Here is a 15,032-nt window from a genome sequence, read left to right as displayed (position 1 = left end):
AAAAAAAAATAAAGGTATGTGAAAAGAAAAAAAAAATCTGACAAATATTATTGAACATAATATCCTGCTTGATTTTTTTTCTATGAATTGATCTCCAAGCATCAAATCTGTTTTTAGGTTTGGATTCCTGTGTAATTCTTTGAATAACTTACCCTGGATTTAAAAAATTTTTTTAATGTTTATTTATTTTTAAAAGACAGAGACAGAGCACAAGCAGGGGAGGGGAAGAGAGAGAGACACAGAATCTGAAGCAGAATCCAGACTCTGAGCTGTCAGCACAGAGCCTGATGCAGGGCTTGAACTCACAAACTGTGAGATCATGACCTGAGCTGAAGTCGGATCCTTAACCAACTGAGCTACCCATGTGCCCCTAACTTATCCTGTTTTTATTTTTAGTTGAATATTGTCTTTACCTTTGTCTTGTTTTCACTTTCCTGTTTTTGTTCATCCATCTCGTGGCCAGCTATGCCTCGCTTCTAGACTATGGAACAACTCTAGCCTTGCTTTCTCTTTAATACTCCATTTTCCAAACCAACCTATCCTCAGTTCTTCTGTTATTTTACTGCTAAATCACCAGGGATCTGAGGAAGCTAAGGCCAGAACATGAACACTAGCTCAGCAGGACATGAAGGAAGCACAGCAGATAGGAGCTCATGTCTTTAGAAGTTCATATGGTCAGGAGTCATGGGATTCATAAATTCATTTAGCAAGAATCTTAGTTGGCATCCAAGTTAGATATAACCAAAGTAGACTCATAAGACAGAGTTTGAGTCAGCCACCTGAAGTTGACTATGGGCATAGATACAAGCTAGTCATGGTGAAACAAGCTAAAAAGATGGTCAGAAACCAGGTTAAACTAGTGATGGGCAGGATGGGGTACTGGATAGAGTAGGGATCAGGACACCTGAAAATCATTTTGTTGTGGTATAAACTAGCCCAAACAGGAAAAGAGGAGATGTGAATGATCCTAGGGCAAGCACAAGGTACCCCCTACTCCAATTATAAAAGTCCTTCTTAGCATACATAATCTTGATTACTTTGCAGAGTGAGTTGGCATTATAAAAGTACTTTATGCTAATAATTTTAACAAGAAAAAAGCTGAAGATTTTTATGTAACACTCATCACTAACTTTCATAGTCATTATGTATCCAAATACATAATCTATTTGCCTTATCTCCCTATTGATAGCTTCTTCCCCCAAAGCATATGAGCATTGTTTGTATATAATGTCTGCTTATTCAGAAATTAACCATAATTGAATGTAAACTGAATAGTTATTATTTACTCTAAATTGAAGAAGCTTGTCTTATTTTTTTCAAGTAATTTCTCACAAAACAAAATGTTAAATGCTATCACTGGACAAATGGTATGCATATTTTGTAACCTAATGATGGGGTCAAGAATGGATAGGTAAGGAGGTTGAAAGAAAAGACATTGTTGCCTCCAGTTCTATATGACAGTTACAGTGAAGAATGCAGATTTTTATCCTCCTCTTTGCCAGCACTGCTGATGTGAAATGTGCTACATTATCTTATTTCCTCATTCTATTCTAACCTGACTTCTTGTGTACCACATAAGCATATGAGGGCTAATTGTAAGATTGTAGGTAAGTCATATAAGATCCCCTGAAAAATGTATCTTGAGCAGCACAGCATATTATAATTAAGACAACTTGCACCGCCTTGAAATCCTCAAAACGCCCCAGGCTTAGTTTGGTTTGGTGCCAGAATGTATCAGGTTGACAGCCAACAATCATTGCTTATTTCTTTTTTTTCTTTCTTTTTTTGTTTTCTAATAAAGAGAAGCCTTCTGGCACACTTAGTCCTGCATGTTAGATTACCACACTACCACAGGAGTTTGATGAGTTTCCATTGATTTTAGCCAGCACTCAATATAAAACAATAGAGACTGACCTGACACATGAGGATAGCACAGTCATTTTGATCTGGGCAAAAAAAAGGGGTGGGGTGGGCAAGGCTAGCTTCTTGAACAATTTAGTGCTATCTCCTTACTTTGTTTCTATTAACTTTCATCCACTGAACAATATTTTTAAAAAGGATGGAATACCATGACATTATAAATACATCCGGTGACTCAGTCAGTTAACATCTGACTCCTGATTCAGCTCAAGTCATGATCTCATGGTTTTGAGGTCAGCCATGCATCAAGGCTCTGTGCTGACAGCACGGAGCCTGCTTGGGCTTCTCTCTCTTTCCCTTGCTTTCTGCTCCTCTCCCATTCATGTTCACTCTCTCCCAAACTAACTAAATAAACTTAAAAAATAATATTAAAAAATAATAAATAAATACACTCAAAGAAGACATACAAGTGTTAAGAATAGTTGTATGAAAAGGTGTTCACTCATCAGCAGGGAATTGTGAATCAGGTGCAATGAAATATCACCTCACATGTTAAGATGGCTTCTATAAGGGGTGCCTGGGTGGCTCAGTCCATTAAGCCTCCAACTTCGGCTCAGGTCATGAGCTCACGATTCACAAGTTGGAGCCCTGCATTGGCTCTGTGCTGTCAGCTCAGAGCCTGGAGCCTGCTCGAATTCTGTGTCTCTCTCTCTCTTTGCCCTTTGCCCATTCACACTCTGTCTTTCTCTCTTTCTCTCAAAATAAACAAACATTATTTTTTAATTAAAATTAAAAAATATTGTTACAATCAAAAAGGTAGGAGATAGCAAAAGTTGGTAAGGGTGTGGAGAAAAGGGAACCCTGTACAGTGTTGATGGGAATGCAAATTGGTATCGCCCTTATGGAAAACAGTATGGAGGTTTGGGGCACCTGGGTGGCTCACTCAGTTAAGCCTCCGACTTCAGCTCAGGTCAGATCGTACATTCGTGGGTTCGAGCCCCACGTCAGGCTCTGTGTTGACAGCTAGCTCAGAGCCTGCAGCCTGCTTCTGGTTCTGTGGCTCCTTCTCTCTCTGCCCCTCCCCCTCTCATGCTCTGTCTCTCTGTATCAAAAATAAAATAAAACATTTAAAAAAATTTTTTAAAAAAGGAAAACAGTATTAAGGTTCATCAAAATATTACAAATAGAACTATCACATGATCCAGAAATCCCACACTTGGGTATCTATCCAGAGGAAATAAAATCAGTATCTCAAAAAGATATCTACCACTCCTATATTCACTGCAGCATTAATTCATAATCACCCAGATATGGAAATAATCTAACTGTCTGCTAATGGATGAATAGAAAAAAGGAAAATGTGGTGTATATATATACATACATACATATATATATACATATATACACACACGTATGTATATATGTGTGTGTGTATATGTGTATATGTGTGTGTATGTATATATATATATATATATACATACACACACATATATATGGAATATTACTCAGCCATAAAAAGGAAGGAAATCTTTCCATCTGTGACAACATGGATGAGCCAGGAGTACATTATGCTACGTGAAATTAAGTCAGACATAGAAAGACAAATTCCATATGATTCCATGTATATGTGGAATCTTAAAAAGCCCACCTCATAGAACCAAAGAGTAGAAGAGTGGTTGCCAAGGGTTGGAGGAAGTGGAAAGTGGGGAGATGTTGATCAAAGAATACAAACTGTCAGTTATAAAATGAATAAAATCTGGGAATCTGAAGTACAGCATTGTGACTATAGTTAATAATACTGTATGAAATTTGCTAAGAAAGTAGATCTTAGTGTTCTTAACACACACACACACACACACACACAAGTATGTGAGGTGATAGATGTGTTAATTAACTCGATTTTGGGAAGCATTTCACAATGTGTATGTATATTAAGACATCACATTGTGCCACTGTGTACCCTAAACAATTACAAATGGATATTAATAGGTTGTCTTCTCTATCAACATTAACTAACAAATATTTTTTAAAAGTGGATTTAAGATTGGAAGTCTTAGAAACACTAAAATGTATGGGGTGAGCTGAGGAAGAATCACCCATGTAGGCACAAAGAAAGAATGGTCAGGGAAGCTCACAGACAGCCACAGAGAGCTTTGTCATGAAAGCCAAAGCTTTATAGATTTTTCATTAGAGGAGTATGTTAGGTATGGTACAGTGAACATGCTCAATAAAGCAATAAAGAAATTGAATATGAAAAGGCTTGAAAGTGACTTCTGCCACTGACAATTAGGATGATGTTAATTTTATGATAAAGTAGCTTTCACAGAGCCATAAGATACATTGTGTGAATGTATGAGTGGAGAGGGTCTGGACTCCAGATGGAAATGGGAATGGGCAAAGTCAGGAAAACGACAGGGAAAGCCAAAGAGGAGAATTCTAGGTAAGTGAGGTCAAGAAAGACATTTTCTAAGCCTTAGAGAAAGGAGTATATTCATTGTCCAAATGGAAGGAGTCAGTAGAAGAAAATCAAATGAAGACTTAGTTGAGAGAGAGGAATTCTGGGTTCATTTTGAATTCTACTTATGTGTTTAGCTATCACTTAATTCTTTGTCCAAAGAGACTGTCATAAGCTTTAGGCTAGCATTTGAGTCTCAAATCACCCTTGCTGATTTCTGCTATTTCTAACTGTGTTACTGGTCCTAGTTCCTAGGTTCTGAATGGATGCATCATTCACACAAATTCTCCTATTCCAAGTTTCTATCTGGATTAATTTCTAAGCTGCTTTGTTCCTCTCTCTAGAAGTTAGGTATTTGCCTTATATTTCACTTTTTTTCCTCAGGAATGCTATATACACTATGAACTGCTTACCCCCATTCCTTTCTTCCTGGATAACATAATTCCAATTCTGCTCAACTATCAAGTGACATATGTGTTAAGGGCAGTGAGCCCCTTCACACCTCAGGAAGAACTTTATTTAGTTAATGCTAGTTCTACAAATTTTATGTCCCTTGATATTGATTTGTTTTCAAAGAGAATGTGTCAAAATGTCAAGGTTTATTTTTGTTGTTGTTGTTTTTTACTCAGTATTACCAGTCTACACAGAATACCTAGTATGTGGCCATAGCCAGTGACCACAAAAGAACATAGGACTGCTGAGCAAGAAGAAGGAAAGAACATGGGTTTATCATTGAGCCTCTGAATTTGTCACAGAATTGCCTATCTTCAGTCTCATTATATGAGACTATCTGACTCCCTACATATATTTTATTGGATTTTTCTCTTTACTTAAATAAATAGTATATAAATGACATACTGCATAAGTAAAATCTCTAAGAAAGTGATATCACTGAGGTCATACTACATGTCAGTTATTTTATATGCATTATTTGATTCAATTTTTACAAAAACACTGTGAAGTTCATATTTGATCCTCATTTAAGGGTAGGGTCTGACTCAAAAGCCTACATTTTCCCCCATGAAGTTGAAAGTCTTGACACAAAAACTCTAGTATGCATCTTTTATTGTTGCTTCTAGACTTTCCTAATACCAGTTTGTTAGACCTTAAGCTTTTCTCTTATGAATATAAAAGTGCTGCAGGGCTATAAGTATAGTATAAAACAGACTGTTCAAACCTAGTACAGTTATTAGATGTGTAAACTAAGACACATTACTCAGGTTCTAGATTTTGTATTATTATTTGTAAAAGACAATAATATTACCCCCAAAGGGTTGTGATAAGTATTAAATTAGAGAATGCATATGTAACTTTTAGCCAATACAAACACCAATAAATACCAATTTGGTCATATAACAAGTGTGTTTTTATTCATCTTACTACTGCTACTGAAAATTGCAAGGTCAATTTTTAAAAACCACTTCATAGAATTTTAGGAGTGTAAGAGGCTGCAGAGATGAAATTTTGTCATATCTGCCATCAAGAGGTAATCTTAATGTAATTAAAACAGTAGCTCAGGGCAAAATATGTAACTGATCTTTTAATGATTTTTTTTTAAAGCTGAAGAGAATTAATTTAATTACCATTATGAAACAATCATTTAGAATCAATGACCAGTTAACTAAATATTGCAATATAGCTACATGGGGGTAGGAAGAAGAGCACATCTAGTTAAAATTTAAAAACATGATCATCTCCACTACATTTTACTACACCTGGCTGACAACTTTGTAGTGTTGTATAGTTCAAAGAACACTGAACTTTGAATCAAAAGATGTAGCTGGGAGAAAGCCCCTTCTCTATTATTTATTAAGTCTGTATCTTACCATCTCTAAATCTCACCTTCTTTATCTTTAAAACGGGGTGATGATTTAACCTTTATCACACCTCACAATATGAATCTAAAAATCAAAATATATGCAGAAGACATTTATACATTGAAATGTGTAGTATAAGTGAAAGGAAAATAAAAATTTCAGGGAACACAAATGGTGGAAACTTCAGACTTTGCATTCTATAACATGTTCTTCAAGGTTTTTCTCCCCCTTGGGATATTTACTTATTATTTATTCTGAAGCAGCAGCAGTCTTTCTGAAACCTCACAGTACTAACACAGCACAGTGCCATGGATGGCTGCAGATTCAACCAGAGCCTTTTGATGATGGTGATCTTTGAAGGTTTCCCATGTAGAGAGCTACTCTCACTTTGCTCACTGTAGTTGATAGAATCAAGCTATAGGCTTAGCATATGATAGTCAGTTTGAGTCAAGGTTGGAAATCACTCAATCAAGAAACCACTCAGTCACTCTGTCTAGAAAACAAATGGATTAGAGAAGAAAAACCAAGATGACTCAGACCCAATTCTGAAAGGGTTTTTAATGGGGCATTGATTCAGTCTCTACTGAATATTTACTAAAAATAAAAAATAATATTGGCAACAGTCTTTGTGAAGTCTCTTCCAGACAGCTGTGACATATAAGGAATACTTGGAACACCACATATAAAAATTCTATAAGTTATAGCATCATTCTTGTCTATGATTATTTTGCTCATTCTAAAAAGGCCTTGTATAAAATGAGCTATTTTTCAAGAATGTCACAAAGCTCTAGAAATTAATAAATTGAGCTTCACTACTCATTAATCTATTATTGCAATTTTCAGTTAGTATGAAAGTTCAGAATCTTTTTCCCCATAGAAAATATACTTTATATGCCGGTCAGATTCTCAAACTAGCCCAAAACTTGACAGCAAACTCCATGTGACACAAAAATCGGAAAAGGCTACTCAGAAAGCTAAGGTAATCCCTGACAGCATTAACTGTGGACCTTATACAAGAGGCAGAACAAACCAGGAACAAGATGTCCATAGACCATTTCTGGGGGCCATGTCTGAGGAGGAATATGTCCAGAAAAGACCAGTGAATCATATAGAAACCACAATTTACCACTCTCTTTCCCTTCATAGCCAAGGATCCAAAAGGAATAGTCTGCATTAATTGACTATGCAGCTATTCACTGAAAATTTGTTATATACCGTTTGATAATACTAAAGGAGATAACCAGTTTGGATATATTACACACTGCAATATACATATAAGACTACGATCATTTGGTTTTAGGGAATGCAAATGCTCAACATTCCAAGGAAATGTCAAACTGCTTTCTTAAGTTATTTAACCAATTTATTATCCCACTGGCAGTACATAAATTTACACACTCTTCTCTATCCTTTCCAATACTAGTCAGATTTCTTGATTTTTGTCAGTCTAATGGGTATAAAATTATATCTGGTTATGCTCTTAACTTGCATTTTCCTGGCTATTAAAGAGATTAAGCACCTTTTTTTTCATTTAGTCCTCATTTTGTTTCATGTGTGTTCATGTTATTTGCTATTTTTCAATTAGGTTGCTTGTTTTTTTATTGATTTATAGGGATTTTAGAAGAAAATATACATTTATGTTAGAAATCAATCTTTAGTTAATTGTGTTGCAAATTTTGTCTTCAGTTTACTGATTGTCTTTCTTTATTTATGTACCTTTTGATGAATAGCACCTCTTAAACCCAATGTAGTTAAGTTTATCAGTCTTTTCTCTTATGTTAGCACTTTTTATTGTTTAAGAAGTCTGCCGTTACTCAAGAGGCATAAGATGGTCTCCTATATATATATTTTTTAAAGTTTTAAATATTTCATATTTAAATACTTTACGTACCTGGAATTGATTTCTGAGTATATGTGACCCACCAGTAACTTTTCAATTCACATATTTTTAATTGTGCTGCAGTTTTCCCAAAACCAAAATCATTCTGGTTCAGGTCATAACTGACCTTCATGTTATCAGATCCATTTTCCATTTTCTGGGTGTTTTTGTTTTTGTTTTTTTATTTATTTTTTTATTTTTGTTGTTTTGTTTGTTTTGCAGCATTTAGGAATCTCCAGAACCCTTTCTTCTTGAATCTTTCACTTCATCTTTCACTTCATGGCATAAGTCTTCCCAATTTTCCTTCTACCTCTTGATCTGATCTTCTTTTAGCCTTCATAACTTTCTCTATTTGCATCCTAAATGGTGGTGTGACCCAGGACCCCATATTCAACCACTCTTCTAATCTATTTAGTCGTTCTTAGTATTCTTCCCATATCCTTGTTTAATTAGAAACATATATTATATTGACTTGCACATCCATCAAATCCAGCTCAGGCCTCTATTCATATTGCTAGGTCTCCTGACCCAACAGCCTACTGGAACTGTTGTTGGAGATATCCCAAAGACATTTCAGAATAATCATTTTCTAAAAGAAAATTTTTCTTCAATCCCTCTACTTTGCCAAATTTTGTTCCTCTTGCTTTATTCTCTAACCTAGAAATTGATGTCACCCTCTACCTGGTTAACAAATCAGAAACAGAAAGATGCCATCCTACACTCTTGCTTGTCATCACTCTCCTTCACCATCTGTATCCAATCAACCACCTAGTCCCATGGGTTCTTTAACATACATATCTCTCTCTCATGGGTTCAGATCCCTCTGTGCTGCCTTAGTTCAAAGACCCATCATTTTTTACTTGGGTTTTTACAGTAGTCTTTCAAATAGTCTTCCTGGAGCCAGGCTGGTTCTTCAGAATCCATGATCTGCACCTGTCAGAGTGATCTTTATAAAATGCAAATCTGATCATGATGCAGAAAGGAAAAGCCCTATCCCTAGATAGAGCTAGAGCTAGAGCTAGAGCTAGAGCTAGAGCTAGAGCTAGCCCTAGAGCTAGAGCAATAGATATCCTCAGCCCTCCCACTGCCCCAGCCCATACTTCCGGGCGCATCACTCCACACAGAGATGACTGTCAATCCTCCTACAATTACCATCATAGATTTTTCTGCTGAGCTATCACCCTTGGATTAAAGGGGATACTCTGCTGATCAGTACTTGCTTTTGCCAGTTTCTGGTACACCCAGCTGCTACCACAGTATGGATTCTCCTCTCGGCCTCTCTCCCTTTGTTCAAATCACCACTTTATTACCCCTTAAACTCTGATCTCTGAATCTCCCTTTCCACAATTAAAAAAGACTGCAAAATCTAAACCCTTTACAAAATTCTCTGTATAACTCCTCACCTAAGCTAAAATATGACTCTCACCTGAAGCTATACAATCGACCACATGAAATCATGCTGAACCATTTCTTACCCAACATCTCCGTTGGAGTCTGCATAAGGCTCATGTCATCCTTGCTCCTCACTACTACTTCTGGGTTGTGAATGTTGCTTCTTTATACAAAGTACCTGTTCCTTTGATGTCGTATCATTCTTCTATATGAACCTACATTCCTCACTGTGGCTTTGTCTACAAGTTTTCTGAGGCTCTCCCCATTCACTGACAGTTTTTACATCTTCTCCCCATGAGAAGTCCTTTCATCATTATAAATGTCATCAATATTTACATAAACAACACAGCCAAACCTCGGCTCCTCATTTTTTGACCTAATCCCTAGCAGCCTCCTAATCATCTCCACTATTTATCTCAGCCTATGTACCCTCCCTCTGGACAATGTTGTCCCCCCACATAGCTCTAAGTTCTTCCTATTATACATTTCCTGCCCAGACTCTATTCCAACCAGACTCATGCACTGAGCTCCAGATGTGTAACTCCTACTGGACACCTTCATTTGAATGTCTTCTAAACACCTTGAACTCAAAACTGAATTCACTATATGCATCTATTTTAAAACCTCCTTTTCTTTCTCCATGATACTGTATCTCAGAAAAAAGTACAACTATCTACTCAGTTGCCAAAGGAGTTATTATTTCCTCCTATTTTATTATTCTCCAAATTAAATCAATCATTGAGTCACCATCTCTTAAATATACCTCAAATCTCTTCCCTTTCCTTCCTCATGTCACCATCTGAAATCAAACCATTGAATATCTTTGTCTGATATAGCAACAGACTTCTGATGGGTTTCTTATTTCAGTTGTTCTTTGTTTTAACGTAGTTTTACATGACATGGCAGTATGAGTCATTTTCCAAAAATGCAAATATGTTTATATCCTCTACTAAAATCTCTTGGTGACTTTAGCACTTCTTCCCTGATGTGAAATAAAATGGGGGTAAGAGGAAAACATGCTTCCAAATTCTTTATTTTTCTGGTTCAAACACACAAAAAGGATCTGGATAACTGCATAAAACTATCCTGTACTTGAATCTAAAGCTGTAGTTACTCAAAAGAATTACAGGGTTTCTAAGGGAGATGTTGGTATCCAGAAGTAGCCCTTCCGCCCTTTCTATACCCTCCCCAGCATCCTCCTGGGCAACCTCAAATATTTTAGCCCTTTTGAATTTTATATCTTCTTCCCCCAAAAAAGTACTTTTTACAGAATTTTCTTCTAATTCTCAAGGTCATGTCTTTTCTTGTGCAAGCTGTCAGTCACTTCTGTTGACTTTCCTACTAGCTGGGGATGGAGATGAGATTCAGGGAAAGAAAACAGCACAGTGGTCAGCTCTCCTCAGTGGTAAGGTCTCCTTGAGTGGGATGTGCAAGGTAATCATAATTTTTACATTGCAGTAGAGTTTTACCAACTTTCATTTTGTTAATACAACAAAACATGTGTCTGTCTCTTTCTATTGTCTCAGCATATGCCTGACTCCTGAAAGATGACCATAAAAGAAATATTTTTAAAAGTACAGCCATACTTTTATAGCTTGTCCTTGCCTTTAGTATAATTATTAATGTCTACTTATTCTGTCTCATCTTTCCCCATGCTCCTACTGATACTTGGTGCTTATAGCAGACATTGGTTCCTCTTCCATGTCTGGTCAGCATTCACTGTTTCTGCATGCCCTAACATCAGACTGTAAGGTACCTATGACTGTTTGATTACTTTCTCCAGTCACAAGAGCATGCGTGGCTAATATTCAGGGAAGTCCAGATGTGCTGGGGCATTAGCATATTCAGGAGCAGCCCTCAATAACTATGATGGTAATTAAACAGAACAATTTTTGAAGAAGGCTGTATATGGCCTCTCATAGGTCCCCAGTAGAATTAGGCCCTAGTGATCCTATAAGGAAATCTGGTCATTACCATATTGCCTTTGCTACCTTCTTAGTATCTCTTCCTCCTTATCTACAAAAGCTCTTTCAAACAACTTCTTACAAATAAACTATTTGTACTCAAATCCTTTATATAAACATCCACTTTTGAGAGAACCCAATATCAGGCAAGTAATACCAGAAAGAGGCCTAAAAAGCAAACTTTGGGGACTGAATTTTGTATTTGGATCATTTACCAGTGAGATGGCAACAAGAACCCTGTTGCTGGTGACAAGTGAGCTGGGGATAAGCCCTAACATGCTGTGGCATCACTACTGTAAGTAATTCTTAGATGTCATCGGTGGTGAATTGGGATCAGGTAGAGATAGAAGAAAAAATGCTGGTCTACTGTGAAATAGGTTGGCTAGTGTTAACAGCCATAGAAGCTCTGAAGGAGGAAAATGACACTCTCAGGTCAATCAACTATCAACAGGGATCAGAGCAAAAGCCAGAATGCCTTCATGGTAGCATTTAGAAATACTTTACCGCCCATTTACCAGATACTGCTTTAAATCGGGCCCAAACTTAGAATGTAGTGAATGAAAAGGTTAAAAAAATGGCTGAATTCAAAGCTTCCAAAAGTCCCCTATGCTGATGCCAGGGAAGGAATAAGATCCTAAGATTCAGAATGCAGACATCTAAGTAAATATGATTGAGAATTTTCAATGTCTAGATTTCTAGATTAGGAAAAGTGTGTCCCTCCATTTCCTACAAGAGAGCAGGCCTATAGTCCAAGAAAGATCCTCCTCTCTCCTAAGGCAAATGACCTACATGAGAATGATTGCCCTCCTTAAGACCTATACATCCCTCACCTCAATGCTTCTGGACCAGCGATGAGAATCGTATGTCAGCATCATCTGAGTGGGGAAGTACTGTCCCCACCAGGGGAGGAAAGTAAGTATTCACCAAAAGAATAGGAGGATCTAACTAATGTTCCTACTAGGAAAAGATGCCTTGGGATAGATAATGGGAATGAGAGATGAGAACTGGGACTAGGAATATAAACCACAGGAATATAGTAGAGAGTTATTGATATAGGAGACCTCTTTCTGTGTCTCTAGTTTAATATCCTGATAAGGATGCCTGGAGATGGCATTAACATTGTACTGAAATGTTGATTTGTAGCTTACAAACAACAATGGCATATAGCACATGAACTAGAGAGGCAGAAATAACCCTGATAAAGTACTAAGAAGGGGTCTAATGTCATAGCATGTTCACATGCTAAGATGAATTTACTACACAAGATGAGAAGAAGCCCCACATTAGGGGGTAGAGATTACTTAAAAAATAGGAGAAAGCCCATTAGTTACATTCTCCTTTGAAGGTAGAATAGGATAGAAGAAACTCTTCATTAAAACAACAGTGAATAAGAAAAGTGCCAGTGGGCAGGCCACCAGTAATCATTGGAAAACACAGCAGTGGCTTTCTCGAATAGCCCAGAGCTGATGAAAGGAGATGCTGTAATAGAGCCCGGCTACTGAGTGTCAATGGGGATGCTAGGATTCTGCAATAGTGGAGGCCAGATGGTGACAGTTATAACAAAGAGCAATAAGGCCAAAATGGTAACTATGGGGTTTGACCTATAGGTATTTGAGGTAGTCTAATATATTATTGGTGTTTCTAGTGAAGATATAGATGGTTAGCCTATGATTATGTAATTTGACCATCACCAAAACAAAAAGATCAGGAATGGGTGAGGAAAAGGCTAATATCAACACTGCAATAGAAAACCATAATCCTATACCAAATTTCCCTAGTGGAGCCAGTTTTCAGATTCAGAACCCTTTAAGTAAATGACAGGATTGTTACCTTGAAGAAAGTCTCCAGGATGTCACAGCATATATACCCAATAGGTTTTCACAAAAGACTTTCTCTTAGTAACCTAAAACCATTTGCCAAAGTCACTGTACATTGGGAAAGAGAAAATAGACCTTCTGCGGGCAAATGAATATAAGATCTAAAATGACACTGGTAGGAGGGGACCCAATATGATATCATGGTCCCCTGTTAAACTGGAAGCAGACAGAAGTCAGATGATAAACAGAGTCCTAATCAAAGGGCATCTTACTGTGAATCCATTGATTCTTTGGTCATTTATTCGAATCTTATGTGTATAAATCTGTTGGATATATTTGGTTGCTAAGACAACAACAGCTCATGGGGTTAAAGCCATTATTATGATAAAAGCTGAGTGGAAACCCCTAAAACTATCCATCTCTCCGGACCAAGAGAGTAAACGTAGTATTACATGCTAGGTAGAATGGCAAAGAATTGTGCCACATTCAAGGTTTAAATAATGCAGGGATGGTGGTTCTCATTCAGTTCCATTTAACTCCCTGTAAAACCAGATGGATCAAGGTATCTAAAGGTGAAAGATCATATATATATCTGCTCCCAGTTCCTAGCATAAAGCTCCCTAAAACCCTTGTAATTTTCTAAGTGATAATAGCACTGGGAGCACCTTTTGTTCTAAAATTCGGTGTTTGATCCTGGATATACCCACAGGGCTCCTAAATCTCTTGATATTTCCTGGATGATAGCAGGTATCTTTTTTTTTTTTTTATAAGGCAATATTTGGTGGACTCCTGGATATGAGCTGGTCACCAGAAAGATCAAGACATGATTAAAAGACCAAGACATGATTGGGATACCTGGGTGGTTCAGTTTGGTTAAGCATCCAACTTTGGCTCAGGTCATGATCTCACAGTTTTTGGGTTCAAGCCCCACGTTGGGCTCTGTGCTGACAGCTCAAAGCCTGGAGGCTGCTTCAGATTCTGTGTCTCCCTCTCTCTCTGCCCCTCCCTAACTTGTACTCTGTCTCTCTCTCAAAAATAAACAAACATAAAAAAAAATATGAAGACATGATTAAAAGCTTGGAATTTTCTCACTCTCCATTCCCCAAAGGAGAGGGGCAAGAAATGAAGTTAATAATCCATCATGCCTACATTATAAAGCCTCCATAAAAATCCCAAAAGTATGAGATTCAAAGAACGTTCAGGTTTATAAACATGTGAAGGTGCTGGGAGAGTGGTGCACTCAGAGAGAACATGGAAGCTCCTAGACTTTCCCATATACTTTGTCCTATATATCTGTTCCAACTGGAGGTTCATCTCTACTTTTTATTGTTATCTTTTCCTAATAAGCTGGTATTTAAAAAAAGTAAACTGTTTTCTTGAGCTCTGTGAGGTTCAAATTAATTGAATCTAAAGAGGGGAATCACGTTTCCAATTTACAACTGAACTGTTAGAAGCACAGGTTAGAAGCACCTGGACTTCTAATTGGCATCTGAAATGGGGTGCAGGGAAGGCTTGTGGGACTGATCCCTTAAAATATGGGACCTGATGCTATCTCCATGTAGACAGTATCAGACTTGAGTTAAAATGTAGGACTCCCAGCTGGTGTAATAGAATTGATTGGTATGGGAAAACCCCCACACATCTGATGCCAACTATATGGTGAATATACTAGTCATGTGAGAATAAAAGAAAATTCACAAATAGGGTGGGTTTTCTACACAGAGACCCAACTGTAGGTGCTCTTCCAGATGTGGTATCTTAACTAGAACAGATCAAAAAGGCTTTGGAACTTGACAGGAGGCTATTCATCTAGAGATTACATTATTTTCAATCAAAAAAGAAGGATTA

Source organism: Suricata suricatta, chromosome 3 (assembly GCF_006229205.1).
Source record: "Suricata suricatta isolate VVHF042 chromosome 3, meerkat_22Aug2017_6uvM2_HiC, whole genome shotgun sequence".
In the NCBI taxonomy this organism is placed as follows: Eukaryota; Metazoa; Chordata; class Mammalia; order Carnivora; family Herpestidae; genus Suricata; species Suricata suricatta.
This window is presented reverse-complemented; position numbering follows the sequence as displayed.